Source organism: Stegodyphus dumicola, chromosome 11 (genome assembly GCF_044657685.1).
Source record: "Stegodyphus dumicola isolate Sdum_Otavi_A_Nest chromosome 11, ASM4465768v1".
Classification (NCBI taxonomy): domain Eukaryota; kingdom Metazoa; phylum Arthropoda; class Arachnida; order Araneae; family Eresidae; genus Stegodyphus; species Stegodyphus dumicola.
This window is the reverse complement of record NC_140778.1, coordinates 160698398-160722051: the sequence shown is the minus strand read 5'-3', so window position 1 is coordinate 160722051 and position 23654 is coordinate 160698398. Positions and strand designations below refer to the sequence as shown.

Genomic DNA, 23654 nt, shown 5'->3' with positions numbered 1-23654 from the left:
ATTTGGCGATTAGTTTGCTCTCGTCATGACTCGCCGATCTGCACTTTTTATTACGTCGAAACAAAATGTATACGATGGTTCAGGAACAAGTACAAGTCACTCTTCAGTGTCGCATTCTGTAGCCAGTACATCCTTCATAGCCTTACGCTTTTAGTTGAACAGCATAATATTCTGTGCATTTTTACCCCTATAATACGAGTGAAGTTACTGACTATATTGCTGATCCTCTATCATATTATTCAATACAATCAGAAGATTCTGATATAAGAGTCGAGGACATTCCATTACAGTATTCCAGTGATTCCGATGATCTAAGTGATAGTGAAATGTTCACATAATCACATAGTTACATTGAATCATGGTCAGATGTTGATAAAGCTCCCAATGTACCAGATTTTATTGCGCAATCTGGTTCAAAGATTCTTCCTGCTAATAAGCAAAGCATAAAAGAAATCGTAAGGGGGGTGGGAGGGAAAGGGAACAAAAACGGATATGTACGACGTCCATGCAAAATTTACTCTGCTAAAAAAAAAAAAAAAAAAAAAAAAAAAAGAGCGCTAGTAGCTTTATGTGTTCTCTATGCCTAGTACCTTTACATCTTGGAAAATGTTTTGAAAAATATCATACATCCCTTAAATATTAATATATTTCTTTCTGTTTATATTATATATATATATGTAATAATCAATCATCAAATAAAACAGGTGTATTTTTTTATAATTATAAATTAAATTTTTTTATTTTGCTTCTATTTTTCGTTATCGTTAAATTGCATATAACGAATATGCAAACCAAATTTAGTGTTTTACGATAATGTATAAAATTTTAAATATTTTCTTCACCTATTCATTGGTCGTGAACAAGCGAATCATGCCGGCGCCCACGCTTTAGGCTGTCGACACGGTGCCGGCGCTCAGACTTTAGTTGTCTCAGATGCCACCGGCGTACAATGTGTTAAGATGTCTCGACAACTTCTTTAGTTCATCAGTTTCGCGTTTAGTATCGTAATAGGAAACACAGGACATGATTAAGACTTTTAGACTGCGTTCAGAGGGCGACGTAAATGTAACAGAGGCCATAGTCACAAGAAATAAAATGCGGGAGTTCCGTTCACACTTGCGACATAGGGTATAAGCCGCACCCAATTAGAAAAGCTAAATTTAGGATTGTGTCTACAGCTTTCCCTCTCTATTTTCCCATCCATGTTTCGCGCGTTCGCTCGCGATTGGTCGACGCTTATCCCAAGTCGGCATAAAGCTGAAGACTTTTACGCCAAAAAATTTATGCCAAAAGCCCTAAACCAGATTTTGTGACGTAGCACAAACTGGGCGTTTAAACCACTTACGCCCTTTATACCGTCGTCTGGGAACGCAGCTTTAGAGGACTTAAACCACTTAAAAAGTTTTTGGTACCCCCCACATACATTAATGTCAGTTTTTTCCCTACTTCTTCTCTCTCGGTCTAGGTTTAGCTGCATCATAATTTCCACAGCAAAACCGGCAATGGAAAATGTTTGTTGTGTCTCCCTTTCCTGAGTCACTAAGCATATTTCTGTAGTGCTCCGTTTCCTTGATGCCCTAAGCACGTGCTTATTTTGCTTAATGGTTAATCCAGCTCTGGGAAACAGCAACAATTCAGCAAAGTAACAATAAGGGCGTCTTATGCTCAACAGCAGACAACAAGTGAAGGCAACCATGACAAAATCCAGACACCACATACAACTAGGAATGGGAAAAGGTCACTTCGACCGTGTACTCTAAAACTCCTTGCTGTACGATAGCAATATCAAGATTCATATTTAGTGCAAGAAATATCAGAATAGAGCCCCCAGCTGAACATTTGTTGTTGAACAATAGGCGAATGCTACAATCCGGTCTGAGAAGCCTTATCATGCCATGCAGTACGTCCGTTTGTTTTTGTTGCCACGTCTACAAATGTAGTGTTATGCATATTACAGAGGAAGATACTTAGAAATTCTTAGACGAATATCTTGTGAAAATACTAGTTGAATGCATGAATAACAAAAACATCCGTAACTGCTTCAACAGCTCTTGGAAACAGGATGTGTTTTACGTGTATTTTCACCATGCAGTGAGAATAAATTTGGAACGATTTTAACCCCTTTTCAAACGTAATGCGAAACATTCTTTTTTACAGTGGGAATTACAGTAGACGCCACTTAATAAAATAATCGGTAAATATTATCATTAGGAGATTGTTATTGATTTGTCGAAGTCCCGCCGGTTTTTATACAAAAGCATGGAAAATATATCGCTTGGTGTGATCAGCAGTGGGGTTAATATGATCACACTACCATAGAATAAAATTTGAAGTCGCCAAATAAAAGATAAACTCACCAAATAAGGTCAAAACAGATTATAAAAATTGCCAAATTGTAAAAAAATGTCGCCGAAAGAGGCGCTATGCCACCACAGAGCTTGGTTTCGATTTCAGTCAAACATTCAAGAAAACCGGTTTTTATATGAAAGCATAGAAAATATATCGCTTGTTGTGATTAGCAATTTGGTTAATATAAATGAAATTGTTATAGAAAAAAAAAATAAAAAAATAAGTCGCCAAATAAAGTCAAAACAGATTATAGAAATTAGACAATTGCAGAGAAATGTCGCCAAAATAGGGACTAAATCGCCGAAGAGCTTGCTTTCAAATTCGGTCAAACATTTAGGGGAAAAAGCAACCTCAGTTTGGCGCTACATTTTCAACAATTCTATTTATTTTGAAAAAGGGTGATCAGATAAGTCTTTCTTCTCCAGAAGCAAAATACATTCTACAGTTTTATTTTCCTCTTGGGAGCGGGTTTCTGAAAACATCTATGACAACGAACGTTATGAACGTCCAGAAACGTTACGAACATTTCATAAATGAACTTTTGCATCTTCCTAATCAAATTGTTGTGAAAATATCTATTTATATGCATCTTGTTATTTTAAAATTAAATTAGAGTTAAATTCTATTGCTGATTTAAGGATAATTTTTCTCATCGTTTAATGTTATCAAATACCTTTGGAGAAACGTGATCCCATTAATCTGAGCCTACCGTACCTAAAACATCTAAAAGCATTTTACACAATGCTGTTCAGAAGTGATCGAAAAACTCCGTGTTAATAAACTGCAACCTCCTTTATCGCTTTCAGCCAATTAAGATATATAAACGTCAAATTTTTATTACTTTTTTGATCGCTTTATATGTCGTTGCAGAACATGACAGCCCACGCATTAAGCGTTTTATTTTCTGGATTGAGAAGCACATTATATATCCTAAGCAACCGATTACCAGTAAAATGGTTAAGCAGAGAAGATCCTGTTGGAAAACCACCGAGTAACCCTAAGTTATTTCTTTCTTTAAGGCTTCGCAAGAGACAGTAAACACCAAGGAAAAAATTCACACTCTTCCCCACCCCACATTGTTCCCTAGAATAACAGCTATCATAAAAGAAATTCTCATGAATATCATTTTAAAAATGTGTTTGGAAGTGGAATATCGCTTACCGAGTTATAAATCAAATGTGGTCATGGCCTGTTATTGATGTTGCCAGAAAGGGGAATGAAATGGTGAGCGAACGCAGCATAGAATTTAAAAACTGACACTGCTCGGATTTTCTTTTCTTTCTTTCTTTTTTTTTTCTTTTTCTTTTTCTTTTTTTTTTTTTTTTTGTTTTTAAAGCGTGTATATGTGCTACTTAAATTAGTTGAGTACATATCCCAAAGCTAAAAGTCACTAATACTAATAATTGAATAACTGATATTTTAAAGAATGATGGCATTCGAAATTACACTGCAATTGCGACAGTCTCACAGTAACAGTGTCAAATTAATTCACAGTGGAATGCTGCTAGGATTTTTAATTCCTAACTTACACAGGCTGTGAAGGAAGCGTAACCTGATCGATGCAGAGGCACGAGTAAGGTTACTATGACACAGTAAGGTTACTATGACACATCGCTCTTCTCTACCCCACCAGCGTAGTGCCGTCGACGTGCTCCAAACCAAGGTGTCCCCCACTTCTGTGACTAAAGTTGTAGAGACATTAGGATTATTTCGAAGCAAGAGAGATGAAAAATGAGCAACGCCTTCGCCGGGACTCGAACCACGGACCTCTCGAATACGCGTCGAGCGTGCTGACCACTACACCACGAAGGCGTGAGAAATACCTTATAAAGTGACATCACTAATCAGACAGGTAAGATGCGTCACTGTCTCAAGCTTTCGAGAGAGAAATATTTCACCTTGACAGATCACAGCCTTGTCTGTCTACTGACCCTGGGTTCGGATTTCAACCCAGAGAAACGTTTGGATATACGTACGTGTACTGTGTCTTTGCGGCAGCGGAACTTTTAAAAAAATACATGGCTAGTCGAAAGCTCTCTTGAAGTTGTTTGATAATAGGAAAAGAGGGGTGAGATAAAGATCTTGGACCCGTTCCCAGGAGGATTTTGCTTCAAAATTGGATGTGCTCAAAAGCCCACAACAAATGCAACCTTGCGCTAGTAGCCACAATGAAATTTCGTAGATGTGTCGGCGGTTGCGAAGAAGAGTTTGTTAAGGTTTTTTACACTCTCGCTCAGTTCGTAGTCTACAACCAGTCTGCTCTTGCACTTATTTCTGGTAACACTTTTTTTTTGGGGGGGAAGCGGCTTTTTAGCTATATTACAAAGCATCGTCTTCTTCGCACTTACGCTGCATACAGTTCAGCATAAAATTTAAAAAAACTTTTAAAAGCTGCATAGCAGCATATGTTTAGAGTTCTATAAGTTTGGCATACATTTTTACATTTCTTCACTTCATCATAATAATATTCAATCTTAGTAAAATGGCAAACAAAGAAATCAATTTTTTTTTTTTTAATTTTTAGTATTGACATTTTATGTGTTAACTTTATTTATTAAATACGACGTTCTTCGCACTTACGCCACATAAAATTCAGTTCAACAGTAAAATTACAAAAAAAGTAAACAAAAACATACATACATACATAGTAAGGCGCCATCTAGATTCCACGAAAAAAAAAGAAAAAAAAAAAAAAAAAAAAAAGAGTCGCAAAAATCTTCCAGACCAGGAAAGGAAGACAGAAAAAAAAAAAAAAAAAAAAAAAAAAAAAAAAACTTCGACCAAAAACATCTTGACGAGGTTATTAATCTTCAGACGATTATTGATCTCTTTCTCGGAACAGATTTCCAAAAACCTGTTTCTCCCTCCCTTCCAAGCTTCGGATATGGAATTATTATAATTCTTCGGCACGTACAAAAAAAGCCACATTCAAATTGATACTTTAATTTTCGTAACAAGAGAACATGAACAGGTATTAAATACTATAAACACGAACACCTTTCCTTGTTTTAATTTCTATTGATCACGGAATATGCCGCTTCTTTACATGACTGAGATCCTTCCGCGCACGGTTATAGTTACTTTGTTCTTTTTCCTTATTTTAATTGTCATTTCTCTTCGCAGAAGGCAAACTTGGCGTCTTGATTTATAGTTAGAGTTCTAATGATTAATGCCAGAGCTATATTTCTCCGCTTTTTTTTTAACTATTTTAATTAAGTTGCATGGGAAAAAGAGTAAAAAAAAAAAAAAAAAAAAAAAAGTAGAATTATTTATGTCTGTTATTTGACGCTGTAAAAATAATTTCAGCCCTCTACATATACAAAAACGCGTTTTCGATTGTAATAAAAAAACTTGCATTTTAACTGAATTGTTTTGGAGAATACTTTTTTTATAAATTCACTGGCGTGTGACCAAGAGCTTAGTTAAAATAATTCTCCCCAAGTTACCGTCGGATATTCTTTTAGTCTAAACGTCTATATTTTTTTTTTTAGCCCAAAGGGGCAATTTGTTCAGAAGGGCTATTAATTTCGTTTTAGCATTTAGTGTTTGTTCACTCTAAACGGTAATAAATTGTAATAAAAAACTGCGCATTTTAACTGAATCGTTTTGGAGAATACTTTGTTTGTAAATTCACTGTAACTTTCACTGCGTGTGACCAAGAGCTTAGTTAAAATATCTCCTCCCCAAGTTACCGTCGGATATTCTTTTAGAACAGCAATCTAAGTCTATATTTTTTTTTTTTTAGCTCAAAGGGGCAATTTGTTCAGAAGGGCTATTAATTTCGTTTTAGCATTGAGCGTTTGTTCACTCTGAACAGCGTTTGACTTCTCCAATTGTTCCCACCAAATATTGTATTTAAAGAAATTGCCCTGCATTGTATTTAAAGAAATTAAATAATAAAGAATCTGTATGAATGTATGTGTTTTTATCGCACTGTGAAAAACTACGGTACCTAGAGACCTCATATTTTGAATAGCGTAGTCCTCCACTCGGATATAGGCAACTGGAAGCCCAAATTTTGAATTTGTTTCGTTATCTATTTATATTTTCTAATACTTCAACGAAGTTTTGATTTACAAACTCAAGGATTTTAAAGCGAGAAATGGCAACACTGTACTGAAAAGGATGGAAAATATTTCCGGCGCGCGAGATTATATATCCGAAATTCTAAAGATATGCGATTTTTAAATATTTTGAGATACTGCCCTTGAACTGAATTTTATAATTTAAGTGAGGAGGACATGATATTTAACAAATAAAGGTAACACACAAAACGTTAAAAAAAACGCCCCTTTGGGAGTAACATAAAAGCTGAAAGCTTTCAGATTATTATTATTATTATTTTTTAATTTATGCAATTTAACCTTGATTCGAATTTTGATGTCTATATATGGTTGTTGATTAAGCCTAATACAGGTCATCTGAAATTATCGGTACTGCTATTTTTTTCCTCAGCCAAAATTAAGTTTGACGTTAATTTATTTAAGTGATTATTAATTTTTTCGATTATTTCAGTCGTACTTGAAAGTACGCTGCAAAATTTTAAGAAGTTATTAAGTTTAATATCGTATATTTATTCAAATGAAATGAATTTTATGCATTATACTGGTTGTTTTATTTTTTTTAAATAAAAAGATAGCGTGATAATTTCATTTTAATATGCATTATATTGATAATTTTAGTACTCTCAATTAACAAAATACCATGTCAGTCAGTTCTTTTAAGTTGAACAAAATACATATTTAAAAATTTTAATTTAATATTAAACTTTTAATAAGAAATCATAATAATTCTGTCTTTTAATAAGAAAGCACAAAAAAACGGGGAAGGTTTCTGGTTTTAGGATGATTTAAAAAAAATTATTATTTTACTTTTGTTGAAATAGAAATGGGTTGTACCTTCAAGTAGAACGCAACTTTATCGTTTCATTTTGTAAGGGAAAATTTGTTCTTTCTCTCTCTCCCTTTTTTAAAGAAATAGAAGACATTTTCCCTAACGATACATTTTTGCTAATGCATATTACGACAAACATTGGGGAAGGGTAAGAAATTCTTCGTTTCCATTACAATATATATAATAAGTTTCTCGCTAACAAAAATTATCCTGTTTTTAACATCAGTACCATTTTACACATTGAAGAGTTTTATCAGTTTAAATGATTTAGCCGTTTCACAGCTTCAAACTGTCTTCGCGCTACTTTCACGATGTCTCACTACTGCTTATCCTGCACTCTTACTAGCTACATTGCACCCACCATCTGCATTTGCCATATAACTCACTGCACCTGCCTGCATACTTCAGTTTAATGCCATTGCTTATCACTGCACAATTTTTACGATGAACGCCTACTTTCGTAAGTATTAAGTATCACGCAGTTGAATTTTCTTTGCCCACAGATGTTGGTATTTCCCTAGTACTATTTATTTGGAAATATCTTTGCCTAGTGCACTTTAATGCGATCTACTGGCGAAAACTCTTTAGTAGTTAATGAACAGAAAAAAAGTAAGTCATAAGCTGTCTTTAGCGAAATGAATTTAATTTCCTCTTTTCAAGCAAATATTTTGAACTGAAACTCCATTTAAAAGCATATGTATTCGAAAGATTAAGAAAACTATTTTCGAATACTGCAATTCTTATCACCCTTATCACCCAGTTTTGCTTTCTGTTATGATTTAATGTACCAAACTTTTTATTCTGTTAGTAATTTTATTTAGAGAATTTAATATATAATTCTACATCTTCCAATTCAACATATGCGAAGTATCATAAACTAAGATGTAAACACATCAAAAAGAGGGGAATATAAAATTTGAAAACTTCCACTCTACAGATTTACATCTCGAGGGATCCTGCAACACATTCTCAAGTTCTATCAGTTTAATCATTCTCAAGTTCTATCAGGATAAGGCTCCAAGCCATACCTCTAAATCTACTGCTCTATTTTTAGAAGAAAAGTGACATGAAAGCGGAATTGAAGCTATTCCCTTTAAATGCATTGCACCCGAGTGCCCCGATGTGTCTTTTATGGAATACTGTGCATTTGGACTTCTAAAACAAGCTCTTTATATAACCTGCATCCCAAAACACTGGATGGACTCTGGAAGATTGTGAAAGAGGAGTGTAATAAAATTAACCTCGAGGTTTTAGGAAAAGGACTTTTATCTTGGAAATCAAAATTTAATATGCTAGTTCAGCAAAAGGCTATCAGATTGAACATATTAGAAAATAAAATTCTAAGGTTTGTTTATAAATAAATCTTTGCAAAATCATTACAAAATTGTGTGAAACCTCTGGACTTTCATTCGCCATTCTAATTACTCGTATATATCATCTACCACTTGACTAAAATTAGAAAATGAAATGTACATTTGCAAACTATATACTACAAAATTTTGTTATCGTCATTCGATTTTATTTTGAATACAGACGATAGTGTATAGAAAAAGAATTAAAACTTTTGGCAACAGATATAAGGTATAAGAAACATATTTTATTCATGACAATTTATGGTACAAAATATAACACTTGTTTCAAAATATTATTAAGAGGTATACAGAAAATACCTTTTTAAAAGACTCACTTTATCCGTTGATGAGTAACCCAATTTTATAACATTAAAGATAAACACAAAATCACGCATCGAACCATCACGCATCGAACCATTGACAACAACACGATGATTGTCTGATGTTTATTGAGAGCGAACAGGGTAATAAAAGGAATAATAACTTTCATTTTATATATATATATATATATATTTAAAGGAAACCCCAACATCTGAGGGTTTAGCTTAGAAAAATTCTAATAAATGTCATTCAGGATGGTAAGCAAAATACAGTCTTAATGTCGAAAACATTTCAACGATCAAAACACGCAATGTTTGTATTTCCTCCTTACACAGTAGCAAATACTGTTTACTTATATACTTACTGTTTAGTTTCCCGTTCCGGAAAACATGACATATTCCGTTCGTGCTCCATTAATCTTTACTTCAAGCTTTCAGTACGTACAGAGGTAGATTTTTATTTTCAAATACAAACGAAAGTTTTGTTTCCGAATGCCACATTAAAAAGAATTCATGCTATTAATTATACATCCGTTTCCAGCGAGATACTTATTTATTACCTTGCATTATAACTTCACCTACTGCTATCGTCTGCAGAGTTTTACTTCAGTAATTTCAGAATACCATTTTTGAAATTAATTAACTGCAACTCTGACTGAGTGTTAAAAACGAGCGCAGTTGAATTATTCTTTTTTTTATCCATCTACTATGGGGTTCTTTTCAGAGACGTAGCGCCGATTTCTCTGCAAATCTTTTTCTTTATTTTATTCTACCGAATTATATATTTATGTGTTCAGCCTTATATTGATTTATATTATTAATTATGTCATTTACACAATTATTAATAATAGATTATTCCTTTTTTTCTTGTAAATAAATTAATTAAAAATATTTTTTCACAGCTCCCCCAAAAATTCTGATGTGGACATTACATGATTTCCCTTGTACGGCCTATTGAATCATAAACATTTTTTGCCACACTTCATTTAAGCTTATTTCCTCGAATTTCATTAGAGATACATTTCTCATTCAATCAACTCAGTTCTTACTTCGCGGCAAAGCAAAAATTCATAAAAACTCAAAAACATCTTCATTAAAAATTGTAAAATATATGAAAATTAAAACATCAAATACAGTTAAAAATAATTTAAAACAATTTTTAAAATTAAAATTAGTTTCTACGCCGAAACAAGTCATTCGGCCAACGAGGAAGAAGACCTAATTTTCGATGCACAAAATTGAAAGTTAACTTTTGGATCAATTGTGCAAAAAGACATTGCAACTGGTGCACCAACTGACTTAATTTACTATTCTACCCAAAAGCAAAAGATATCTCTATATTACCTTCGCCTTCGCAAGGTATGTCGTCGACCAGGTTCTGACGGACTACTGAAATTTGTGCTCCCATGTCTACGATTCCATTTAGAACAATATCTCTGCACTTAACCTTGACAAGTTTCAAATCATTTATGATTACCCAAATATCTCCATACAGAATAAATTCAATTATATTAGAATAATTTTCAATTATCTGGGAGGAAAATTGAAACAGCAGAATAAATTCTCAATAATTTTATTTAGAATTACTCTAACGAGTAAAACGAAAGTACTTAGAACACTGGTGTATTCTTTACTTTGACAAGTAAAACGAAATTACTTTCAAATACTGGCGTATTTATTACTTTGGCAAGTAACGAAAACTAATATTCCATGACGGAAAACAATAATTTCATTCCAGTAATTCTGAAATGATTTTCGCCCAAATGATTATTATCGCTTGAATACGTGGGAGCATGCATTTACAAAATAAATTGAGCTCTCACCTGCGTTATGTTGGTTCGATGCTTTGAGGATGCGCCAGTAAAGGACTTTTCAGTATATTTTATTTGAAATATCCTATTCATGAAAACAATTGGAAGACCATTAAATGGTCTTCTAATTGTTTTCATGATTTCATGTTTTCGTTGTTTCCAATGTCTGTGTCTCTTTGGAAATATACAATGTAAACTTTAAAAAGACCGTCTAAGAACCATCTTCTAGCCCCGTGGAACAAAACAGAAATCAGACGAAAGGTGCATAAGTCCCAGTCAAAACTTTTTTTTTTTTTTTGGTTGAGAACCTCTTTCTTATGTTGCCCCTCCGGAGAACACAACTGTTCTTCTATTCTTAACTGCCGCTCCTTACTCTTTTCAACCTAATTCCATACGAAAATTTGGAATCCAATTCTTCACCACCAGCCTTGACGATCTACCTGATTAACCTCCACAAAATAATGTTTCAAGAAAAAAATGGCGCCGCCCAGTCCACCTTCCTCTAGCTGCGATCTACAATCCCTCTAAAATCAATAAATAAAGTTCGCAAAAAATAATTTTTAGCCCGAAAGGGCTATTAGTCTCGAAACGGCATTTTGCGTCGCTCACTATTAATGGCGAATCACTTTTCAAATTGTTGCCACCAAATATTAGAGCCCTGTATTATTTTTAAAGAAATTAAATAATGAAGAATTTGCATGTATGTATGTATGTTCATTGCACTGTGAAAAAAACGACAATACCTAAGACCCTCAAATTTCGAATAACGTGGTCCCCCCCCCCCGGAATTTGTGCACCTGGAAGCTAAAATTTTGAATTCCAAATTTCATATTTCACTTTATAAAATTTGAATAATTTTTGATTAACAAATTCAACGACTTGAAAGAGAGCAGTGGCAACACTGTACGGAGTAAACCATTTTTATCTCCAGCGCGGAAAACTCTCTATTGGAAATTTTAAAGATATGCTGTTTAAATATTTTGCGATTTTGCTCTTGAATTGAATTTTATGTCGCGTAAGTCCAAAGAACAGGATATTTAATAAATAAAGTTAGCACACAAAACCTTAATAAAACGGAATATTGATATTGCTGCGGATTTTGTATTTAGTTGGCTATTTTTAGTAGAATTGTAATTAAAATTATTTTACTTTCCCGTGCTATGCACCGCGTGACGAATTTTAAGAGAAAGCTACGCCTGGAAATTAAAAATACAAAAGCACGTACATTTAAGATTTAATAAATAGACATATCGTAATTCTACTCTTTTGCTTTCCAGAAACCTCCAGAAAAAGGAAATTACGAGAACCTTCTCGTGAATGATTAAAAAGCTTTAAAAAGCCGGAGAAAAACATCTCAGTTCAGTTGTTTATTACTCGTTGTTTACTTAGCTGCGGTACATTTTGTTGAACGGATTAGCTTTCTCTGCACTTTGGATTTGTGTTCTATTTAACGTTTTAGTAGTTTAAAATATAACTACCAATTATATTGCGTGATATTGTGATATTATACAATATATATGTGATATATATATGTGATATATTATATGTGATATATATATGTGTGATATGTGATATATATATGTGATATATGTGATATATTATTGTATATAATATATGTGATATATTGATATTGTGATATATACGAATATCTGTGAGGAAAAATTTCAGCTTTTATTTTATTTCTTTCTATATTATTTTTATTTCTTTCTATTTATAAAATTAAATTTTGTTAACTTTTTATCAGACTTGTGCATTCAATCTATTGCCAACCCGTACGCACGCAACAATATGATAAACTGAGAAAAGATACGGGGGGGATATCTGAAAGATGTTAGATCCAAAGGGGTATTTTTTCCACTTGCATACACATACTCGTTTCGAAAGCATTTTGGTTAATGTTCCTTTGATCTCAAAATAGCATTTCTTTAAGCATTCAATCTATTACGAACCCTTATGCACGCAACAATATTTGTTAAGGCAGAGATTTCTTAGGGATAAAAAAACCTCTGAATTCAATGGTTCAGAAACAATCCTATGTCGAACACAACAGCGCATTCTTATTATGAAATGACAACTGCCTTTTCCTACTAAACAACTATCTTAACATACTCATTCCGTGTTGTCTACGGAAATGACAAATATCGAAATCACAATATTGAGAAATCTATAGTCTTCTGTAAGACCCAGTCAGCCACTACAGCAGACTTTCTTTTTTTTTTAGATAGCAGGAAAATTTCAGGAAGACAGCCCAGACAGCAGATAATAATCTCATGGACTGGCATACAAGCCAAGCTAATCGCCATTTCAATTTATAAATCACCCCTTTAGGCGCAGCGATCTCTGACAACGGCATTTTGTGCGACATCTCGTACAAATGCACTAACAGAGAAGATTACGGGACTTTGGTGTCGTAATCCACAAAAATGGGCACACAAAGCCAAGGTCGCTTTTATCTACCATGGGTTTAAAAGGCCTTCAGACCAGATAAGGATGACGAGGTTTGATAACCTGGAAAAGGTATTCGGGCAGTTGCGGATGGATTCTGAGATCTTGTCCTTTTCTTTCGCTGAGCAGACATGGATGAAATATTGGATGCTTCAAGTACCTTGGTGCAGAGTCTCTGTTTGTATTACAAGCACAGCATTCTAATTTGCGTCTTAAGTTGTCAGATTTTACATTTGTCTTTCGTCGCGTTTTAAGGAACAATGGATTGAGCAGATACGCAGATAAGCAACAAATCAATACGAAAATTTGTTGAAGATAAAAGAATAAAAGTAGTAAAGAAAAACTGCAAGTAGAAAATCCGTTGAGATTTAGATCCAAAGCCAGTAGCGGAGCTACAGTGAACGGCGTCACATTTTGGGGGGTGAAATTCTTCGCGTGAAATATTATTTTGTAAAGATTAGTTGCCTGAATCGCCCTGGTGAAGAATAAAAAGATTCTGAATTTTACCATACGGAATTAAATTGAAAAAATAAATTAGGTTCTTACTCCACAGTATTCACCACCGTAAAGAAATCATCACGAGATTTCAAAAACTGCTCTCACTCACACATCTTTTATTCCGTTAAGATTTTTCAGTGAATATTACAAACATCAACTAAATTATGACAACGGTGACATTAATAAGGTAAAGCGCATGGGGCACCACTGATGTCACTACAGAATCGATAAGGTACTCCCCTAGTACACAAACCAGCTACAGTTTGACATCTCCATGAAGTCCCAAAAGGTTTGGTGACGATGGTTGTTGAACGAAACTAAACCATATGTTATATACGGCTGTTGCTGTCTTGTCCATGCATTTCATGCAAGAATGGCTGCCAGAGCGTCAAGGAGGTGGGACTTCTATTTCCACCCCAATTTTTAAAGGAGACCACGCGCCCAGAATCTCCCGCCCCTCTCTCCTACCAGCAATCCACACGAAAGTCAAATTGCAAGGACACTACACATTTAAAAACATCCATGCCCGGGATTTGAACTCCCGGGCCCCTCGGTATCGCAGTAGGTTCCCCTTACCACTATACCGTCTGGGCGGCGGCATATACGGTTAAAGTTACATGGAACAGTATTAAGGAATACAGGAATGCAATCAGGAATAATACAGGAATCAATTACAATACGAATTACAGTAATACAGAGATCTGACAAAATACCACCAAGTCTGGTGACTTTTTGCGATGTCTTGGCAAATCTGGCAATAAAATTTAGTCGCCCAAACCATCGCTAGCTTGGCGATATCTCGCCAATATAGACATTTACCTCATGTTAAATAGACATGCCCCTGTGATGTTATTTTTCCGCCAGAGCTTTGCTTTTTCAAGCATTTCATGTTACACTATACAAAAAATACTTCGATTTCACATACAATTTCAGTAACATTATTTACATATATACCAAATTCCTCACAATATTTTGTATTTTATGTCTTTGGAATCTCCGATAAAGTGTTAATTAAATGTTGCTATATTTTTTTTTAATATCCTCTACATTATTTCTTTAAAAATAATACATAGAAAAAGATTTGATATTACGCCAAAGGGACTTTTTTAACGTTTGGTGTGTTATCTTTATTCGTTAAATATCATATTCTTCGCACTTAAACCATAAAATTCAATTCAACAGCAGTATCACAAAATATTTAAAAGGAGCATACCTTTAGAATTTCCGATACACAATCTCGCGCGCTGGAGATAAAAATGTTTTTTCAGTACAACGTTGCCATTGCTCCTTTTGAAATCGTTGAGTTCGTTAAAGTTTTATAAAATATGAAATCGATAATAAAACAAACTAAAAATTCCAAATTAGAGCTTCCAGATGCTCATATTTGGTGGAGGATTACGTTATTCAAAATTTGATGGCTTTAGGTACCGTTGTTTTATCACAATGCGAGAAACAACATATACGATGTGAGAAACAACATATCACAATATGAGAAACATAATGCAGATTCTTCATTATTTAATTTCTTTAAATATAACAGAGGGCGATAATATTTGGTGGCAGCAATTTGAAAAGTGAGACGGACATTTAAAGTTTTCAACGCAAAATATCAAAACGAAATTAATAGCTGTTCCGGGCTAACGCTTTGGGCTGATAATTATTTACCGTAAATTTTACTATTTCTCCCAAATGTTTGCTGGCAAATCGGGCAAACTAACCGTTAATTGCTAAGATACATATTCATCAAACAAATTTTACACAGAAACCAAATACCGACCAACAATAAGACATTCAAATACGAACGCCCTTGACTTCAATGCCCAAATTTCCCGGAAAATACAAATACAGGAAAAAGAACAGAACAAAGTTAATTTCAGAGCAATCTTTATCTGAACATTAACGAAATCGATTACGGCTACGAATTTGGTAACTCTAAAATCCGATTATAAGTTTCACGTTAAACATTAAACGAAATACAACAATGAGATTAAAGTCTGTCCGCCATGAAAGAGTTTTTTAAAATAAATCGATTTACTTACTACACGGATGGCTAAGAAGATTTTCTCTCCGATCACGAAGGTGGGATTAGGAAACGAATTCCTTGAGAAGGATGTGCGAAGTGACGCCATTTTTAATCTCAGAATTCAAGAACGTGGAAGAAAGAGATTGGCAAATAAGAAAAATAAATAAATAAACAGGAACAGTTTTGAGATAAACAACATGAAATATTGAAAGAGGCAAGCGAAAAAAGTTAATACAGAGGTTAATGCTTTTCTTCAAATCTTATTTTATTCGCGTTGCACGTAGTCGTTATAACAAGAAGTCAAAGACTTCTCAGTCCAAGAAATCGGCGACTTAACATAAAAAGAAATCGGCGACATAACATAAAATGGAAAAAATTACAAGTCCATGTTATAATGTATTTTTTCCCTCCTTTCCGCATGCCTTTGTGCTGTAACGGTAGCACACTCGGCGTGTATTCGAGAGATGTCCAGGTTCGAGTCCTGGCGAGGGTAGTGCTCATTTGCATGTCTTCTGCATCAAAAATCCTAATGTCTCTACAGTGGCGCCCGAACTATAAAGGTGATCGATGATGATTCTTCAGCGTCTGGATTTGACGATTGGGTCCTCTAATCTCCAGTCACCCCTTAAAAAGGGAGGATATATGAAGGTATTTTCTCCCTCATTTCCGCATGTCTTCGTGGTGTAACGGTAGCACACTTGGCGTGTATTCGAGAGGTCCAGGTTTGAGTCCCGACGAGAGGCTTGCTCATTTCAGGTCTTCTGCTTTAAAAAATCCTAATGAATCTACAATTTATTGATAACAAGTTTGGAAATCCATGTTACGGAAATAGTTAACAAACTACACTGGTTTCCAAAAGTTAGGAATGCTGATGTCAACTCAAAAGGTATCTATTTAACTGGTACGAAACTTTGGGATAATATTTATTACACCACTTGTAACTTTAAACACATGAAAATCTTATAAAGATTACTTATATTTTGTGATAACCACAGGAACATAAAATCCGGGATTGAATACGCACGGAATCGATGATAGTTTTATAAAATTTATTTTCCATAAGAAACACTTTACAGTTCTAGAACTTCTCCAGAAAAGTACGGGTACAGCTCTTCTCAGTAATACAAGGTACAATGTGTAGTTACACTTCAAAATACTAAGAGCGTTAAACACAATGCAATGCATAGCTCATCTAAAGAGCGAAGCTTACTCTCTATACTACATACTCAACGCTGAACTAAACAGTAACTATTGCGACACTGAATGCTGCCTGCGGTCTTATATAGTTTTCCTCCGGCAGCTGAGAAAGCTGTATAAGGGCCGGTTGCAGTTACAGTTACCTATAGAGATCAATTACAGTTATTCAGTTGCAATACCAATAATAGTTATTAAGGGAGTGGACCTATTTTTTCCTTCCTTTCTGCATGCCTTCGTGGTGTAAGGGTAGTACACACGGCGCGTATTCGAGATGTCCAAGTTGAGTTCCGACGAGAGCATTGCTTATTTTTCATATATTCCTGTTTCAAAAAATCCTAATGACTCTACAGTGGAGTCAGAATTATAAGGTGGTAGAGATGATTCTTTACCACCGGGATTTGGTTTGCGTTTGGATATTTCTCTCTCCTTCATGCATGCTTTCGTGGTGTAATGGTAGCACACTAGGCGCGTATTCGCGATTTTTGGCTACTTCTCGCCAAGCCTGGCGACAAAAAATTAGTTTTTGGCAGAGCTTCGTCTGTTTCAACCATATCATTCCAAAAAAAAAAAAAAAAAAAAAAAAAAAAAAACCACTATCACTTGTTTTTACTAAAATTATTTACATATATGCAAAATTCGTAACAACATGATCACACCGAATAGCAATGCAGACGTGACAAATTTTTATATTCACGAAAGATCCCTTGAAACAAGATTAGCTTGTCGAGGAATCCTTACATAAAGTCAGGGATGTAAAATTTAATTCACATATAATCTAAAATATATTTATATAACATTAGTTTATTTATCACTTTTCCTTATAGAACCCCATAGTGATTTAAATTTAATTTTCATATAATCTAAAATATATTTACTTAAGATTAGTTTATTCATCACTTCTCCTTACCGAAAACCATAATGATTTAAATTTAATACAGATATAATCTAAACTATATTTACATAAGATTAGTTTATTCATCACTTCTCCTTAAGAAACCCCATAATGATTTAAATTTAATTCACATATAATCTAAAATATATTTATATAAGATTAGTTTATTCATCACTTCTCCTTACGGAAACCCCATGATGATTTCTCGTGGTACTCCCTGTTCACATTTTGCTACACCAACATTTCTAAATTTTTCGCTACACCAACATTTCCGAATATTTTATGCTTTCATTGAACCTTTGAAGAAATATTCATATGTCAAAGAACTACTAAATTAAATTAGAAATATAATTATTTATTTATTATCAGGTTAAGCCATTTGCGTAAGTATGAGCTATAGAGCTATATGCTTAAAATTAGAAATACGAAACTCAATTAATACATTGACTTACGACTTAAAAATTACATTTATAAATAATTAATTTAGTGGCTAGAGGGCTACGGCCAAAGCAATATTTATAAGTTCAATGTACTGAAAATAAAATGAACTATTAATTTAATGTACTGTATACAAAGTTGCTAGCTGTAACCAAAGCCAAACTTGAGTTCTATGAGTTAAAATTCCATAATCGGGGTGAGCGCCAAGCTTGGCGAGAGTTTTTTATTTGGCGCGATTTTAATTTGGATGTGGTTTCCGGCTGTATGTTTTCTTGTGGCAAACCTAGAGCTTTATTTCGGTAACATTCGGTAAGAGCGCGAATTTAGTGTAGCCAGACTTTTTTTTAAATTTAATTTTGAAATACTGTGTTTGTTTTTCAAAGTTTTACTGTTTAATAGTATTGTTATATATATGTTTAACATTATATTTATATAAATATTTGCAGAAGGTTAAGCTGTTGTTGGTGGGAGAATGTTGGATTTCATATGACATGAAGTTTATAATTTATGAATGCTTTCATTTAATTTTATTTAGTTAATTTTTTTTTTTTTAGTTTTGTTTCTTGCATGTGGCAATCGAAAGATGTGGAATATTTAAAGTTTTGAACGAAAGTTGTTTAGGGGTAAGACTAAATTTCAACTTGGCAGGAAATTTTGATTGGTTGGCTTTGGTGACGTCATTTTGACGTATTTAAACTCCGCCTCTCATGTGGTTTACAATCAAAACACATCATGCGCCATGTTTGGTCATGACCAAAGATGGGTTCTTCTCTTGCTTTACCAAGATATCCGTATAGCCAGGGCTTAAATTGCGTCGGAGCCCACCGGAGGCTGGCTCCGATACTTCTTAGTTTTAGGAAAAATTCATAATTTTAGCCGGAGCCCTAAATAAGAAGGCTTTGGCACTTCTTTTATGTGACTGAACAATAATTTCAGTAGAAACCTGGTCTTGGAAGCTTTATTTTTAATAATAAAATTATATTAAAAATTGCTTATTAAATTCTAATTTATCACTTTGCATACTATTAAATTTTAATTATTTAATTACTTTAACCATTAATTTTTTTAATAATGAATTATTTAATTTTTTAATTGTTAATGATTTGATTAGTCATCTTATTCTCTTATTTATTCTTGTTCCTCTTTCCTGAAGGTCTTCTATAGGGCTCTGGTACTTCTAATTTTTGAAATTAAACCCTGCGTATAGCTGACCGTTTTGTTTTTCTAATATGCTTCCTTAGGGATTATGACAGCCATATACTGGTAAAAGGCCTTAGACCATTTACCAAAGTAAAGATCCGAAATGGTTTATATGGTAAATAAGAGAGTTCGTAAGGAAGGTTATATTGTAAGAAGTTCGTTTGGTATGAAAACTTCAGTTTTCATAAAGCAAATGGATTAAATGCAGATATTTTTTCCCCATGAGAGAAAAGTCCTAAAACTGCTTCAACTGTTTTATTTTGTAAATGAAGATAAAATAGCGCCTGATATGTGTATGTACTAAAGAGGACTTTAATTATTTAGTGAAATAAATAAGGACAAAATACAAAATTTGATATTGTAGTTTAAAAATATGTTTTTATTTGATTAAAACACTCGAGAGCTAACTGCCTACAAGGAAGGATGGCTTCCTGGAGAACTTTCTAAGGGAAACTGGCTCATATACACATTACACATGAGGAAAAACACGAAAACGCCTATGCAACTACCCCAAATCATGTTTAGAATAAAAATTAATTTGTTATTTATTATCATTTGCGATTATTAGTGGTAAATATGTATTGAAATCCATTTAGAGCAAGATCTGCAAAGAAATGAATGCGGAAGAATCTAAATTCTCAGAAGAGATATGCAATTATCTGATTATAATCAGTAGAATTTGCTTTGAGTTAATCCATATTATGTAACGTTATCAAGTGGCTAAAAGTATAAAACACTGGTAATTAATTCTCCTTTCCTTGATTTGTAGTAGTTGAATGAAATGATCATAAGATAATTTCATGACAAAGAAGCACTTAAAAGTCTATCATGCCTGAAATCTGCTTGAATGTTGAGTCATAAGGGTACAAGATCTCAAAATATATGTTAGAATGTGTCTGCGGTCAAAAAAGGGTTGGAGTAACTCCTATACATTTTGTGTTCATTAAATAATCTTGTACAAATGATTAGGTAAAGTTTTTTAAGTCTTTTGCCATTAGTTGATCCATTAGCATGCTAATATAGTCTAACTTCATGCTTATTTTTACCCTATGTATCAATGATTTCTTATTATATACAGATAATATTAAGTTTTGGTCATTATTCATACTGTCAATAAATCAATATGAAGAATACATTTGTGATTTAAATTGAAAACGATTAGTTCAGTGTTTACAGATTCATGTGATGTAATGAAAGTTTATAATAAAATTAAGAATATTCTATGGTTTATTTTCTTAACCCGCGAGCACACCCAATGGGTATGTCATACCCATGGGCATTTTTCTTTTTGTATATTTATCACTTATTCTTTCATAAAAGGACAAAACTTGGTGTAGCTGAGTTCAAGGCCACATACTTAAATGCGGGAAATTCCTAAGGTGACAGGTGCAACGGTTTTTTAGGAACAGCATTGTTTGGGCATCTCATACCAGCGCGTGTACTCATGTTTCTCAGTGAGTCACTTCGCACTTCTCGTTTTCAAGCTTTTTTTTTTCAAGTATAGGTTTTTCTTGAGTTGTAAGCATGACGCCGTATATTCCTTACGATGAAGAGATGAAAAGATTGAGAAATATTCTTAAAACAGTTTCTTCTAATGAGGATTCATTTAGTGAAGACGATGAAGATGTTGATGACGAAGAATATAATAGTCATCATGATTCATCCATAGAGAGTAGTGATTCAGATACAGAAACAGAAAAGGAAATTTTGCAATGTAGCAATGAGTTTTATGTTGGAAAAAATGGAGTAAAATGGAACAAAAATAAATTCCGGACTAATGTTAGAATTGGAGCCAAAAATATTATAACTAAACTCCCTAGAAATACGAAGTATTCTAAAGACGTCTCAACACCTTTAGATTCCTGGTCACTGCTTATCGATGAAGATATGTTAAAACATGTAGTCGACAATACAAATATTTATATTGATTGTACGTGGAAATTTCACTCATGAACGGGATGCGAAAGCAACAAATGAGTTGGAAATCAAAGCTTTAATTGGATTGCTGTATTTATGTGGAGTTTATAAATCATCCCATGTGAACGTAAGAGATTTGTGGGCAACAGGCAGAACGGGAATGGACATAGTTCGGGAATAAATGTCAATGAACCGATTCCTCTTTCTTTTACGATGCCTCCGTTTTGATGACATTAGAGATCGTCCCAGTAGAAGAGACATTGATAAATTAGCTTCGATCAGAGAATTTTTTGGAAATTTTGTCACAAATTGCCAAAAGGCTTATACTTTAGGAGAGTATGTGATCATTGATGAGAAGTTAGAATCATTCAGAGGTCGTTGTTCCTTCAAACAAAATATGCCCAACAAGCCAGCAAAGTATGGCATAAAAATATTTGCTCTTGTAGACGCAAGGGTATTTTATACCTGGAGTATGGAAATTTATGCTGGTAAACAACCAGATGGGCCATTTCAAGTTGAATTTGGTGCAAGCGAAGTTGTCAAACATTTAATAAGGCCCTTATACAACTCTGGTCGAAATTTAACAGTTGGTAATTGGTATATGGGATTTGAATTATCTCAAGATCTCCTAAAGAAGAAAATTACGATAGTAGGTACAATGCGTAAAAATGAGAGAGAAATCCCACCTGAGTTTCTGGCAGAGAAAAGAGAAGTATATTCTTCAATTTTCGGTTTTCAGAAAGAAGCAACACTTGTATCTTATGTGCCGAAAAAAAATAAGAGTGTGATCCTGTTATCCACAATGCATTCCGGCGATCAAATCGATGAATCTACTGGGGAATCTAAAAAGCCTGAAATCATTACATTATATAACATGACAAAAGGAGCAGTCGATGTTGTAGATGAGATGGCAGCTGCGTATTCTACAGCAAGAGTAGCACGTCGATGGCCTATGGTGATTTTCTTTTCAGTGTTAAACGTGGCTGCCATTAATGCAAGAATAATTCTACTATCAAAGAAGGAACTACCAACGGAATACCATACAGGCGTACTTTTCTCAAAGCCTTAGGGATGCAGTTAATAGAAAATGTTCAAAATGAACGACAACGAGCATCTGTAGTTCCTGATTCTAGACAAACACTGACCACCGATGAACATGTTAACAATGAACCACCCCCCAAAAAACCTAAAATTACAAGAGGTGTACAGAGTGCCCCAAGAAAAAAGATAGAAAGACTAGATACATTTGTGAAAATTGTAGCAAAACTACGAGCATATGTATGGAACATATGACCTCATTTTGTAAACAATGTTCAAAATATTGTAAGTAAATAATTTTACCTCTCCTTATTCTTTCATATTTTGTCTAAAATGAAGTATTAACTTGGTTTTACATTTTAATTTCTTTTAAAAATCGATTAATTTTATTCGGCAAATTTTTAATTACAAACGTTTTATTCGGGTATGACATACCCGGCGCGTGTTCTAGTGTTCGTCGGATCGGTGCGTGTGCTCGCAGGTTAAATGAAACTTTGTTTTTCCTCTGGAAAAAAATCCAAATAGCTTTATGTAAGAATCATTAAAGAGATCTTCATCAATAACAATGTGTTAATTAATGAAAACTATATACTTGTGTCTATATCAATAATAATAAGGCCCTTATACAACTTTACAAACTCTTTCCTTTGAAATCTGTATATAAGCCTTAGTAATCTCAAGGTGTGAGATTTATAATGTAATATTCTGAAAAGTCGCTTGACTTTAATATGTATGCAAGTTTCATGAAAAATTAAAAGCTGTATAATTTGCATCCATACATAAAAGCAAGAGCTATGTATACATAAATTCTACAGTTTTACTGTGTGGAGCAAATCAACAAAAGCATTATCAAAGCATCACTATCAACAGTTTCATCACAAAACAACTACATTGCAGAGCATGTTTCCAAAGTATATCAATTTTTTAAAGTACTGATTCTACTGAAAATGCATTGTTTACAAGATAAATAAATAGCTCTTGCATGCTTCGCCACTTTATAAAATTTTTTAAGATTTTATTTTTATTTCTGTTATTGGTTGTCATATATCTGCATACTTTTGCAGCCCAATGATTTATTTACTGTATGAAATTTATTAATCAATTCTCTTGGAATAATTTAAGTTTTCACTATTTATAAATTGTTATTGTAATCACTAGCGATTCAAAAATGCTCGATAACAAAATACAGTAGCATTTTCAAAAACACTAAGATTTACACTTATATGAATTTAAGAATTTTAAAGCACTTATTATATTTTTGTGGCATTTTTAATCATTTAT

At 33.6% G+C, this 23654-nt stretch overlaps 1 protein-coding gene and 1 non-coding gene across 4 annotated transcripts in view; both read right to left on the bottom strand.

Moving 5' to 3' along the window:
• The window catches only part of LOC118200055 (uncharacterized), a 438581-nt gene that overhangs the window by 168958 nt on the left and 245969 nt on the right, over positions 1-23654 (bottom strand). The window lies entirely within an intron of this gene.
• TRNAT-CGU (transfer RNA threonine (anticodon CGU)) lies at positions 4089-4161 on the bottom strand. The gene has a single exon. It is a non-coding gene; the product is annotated as a tRNA-Thr (tRNA).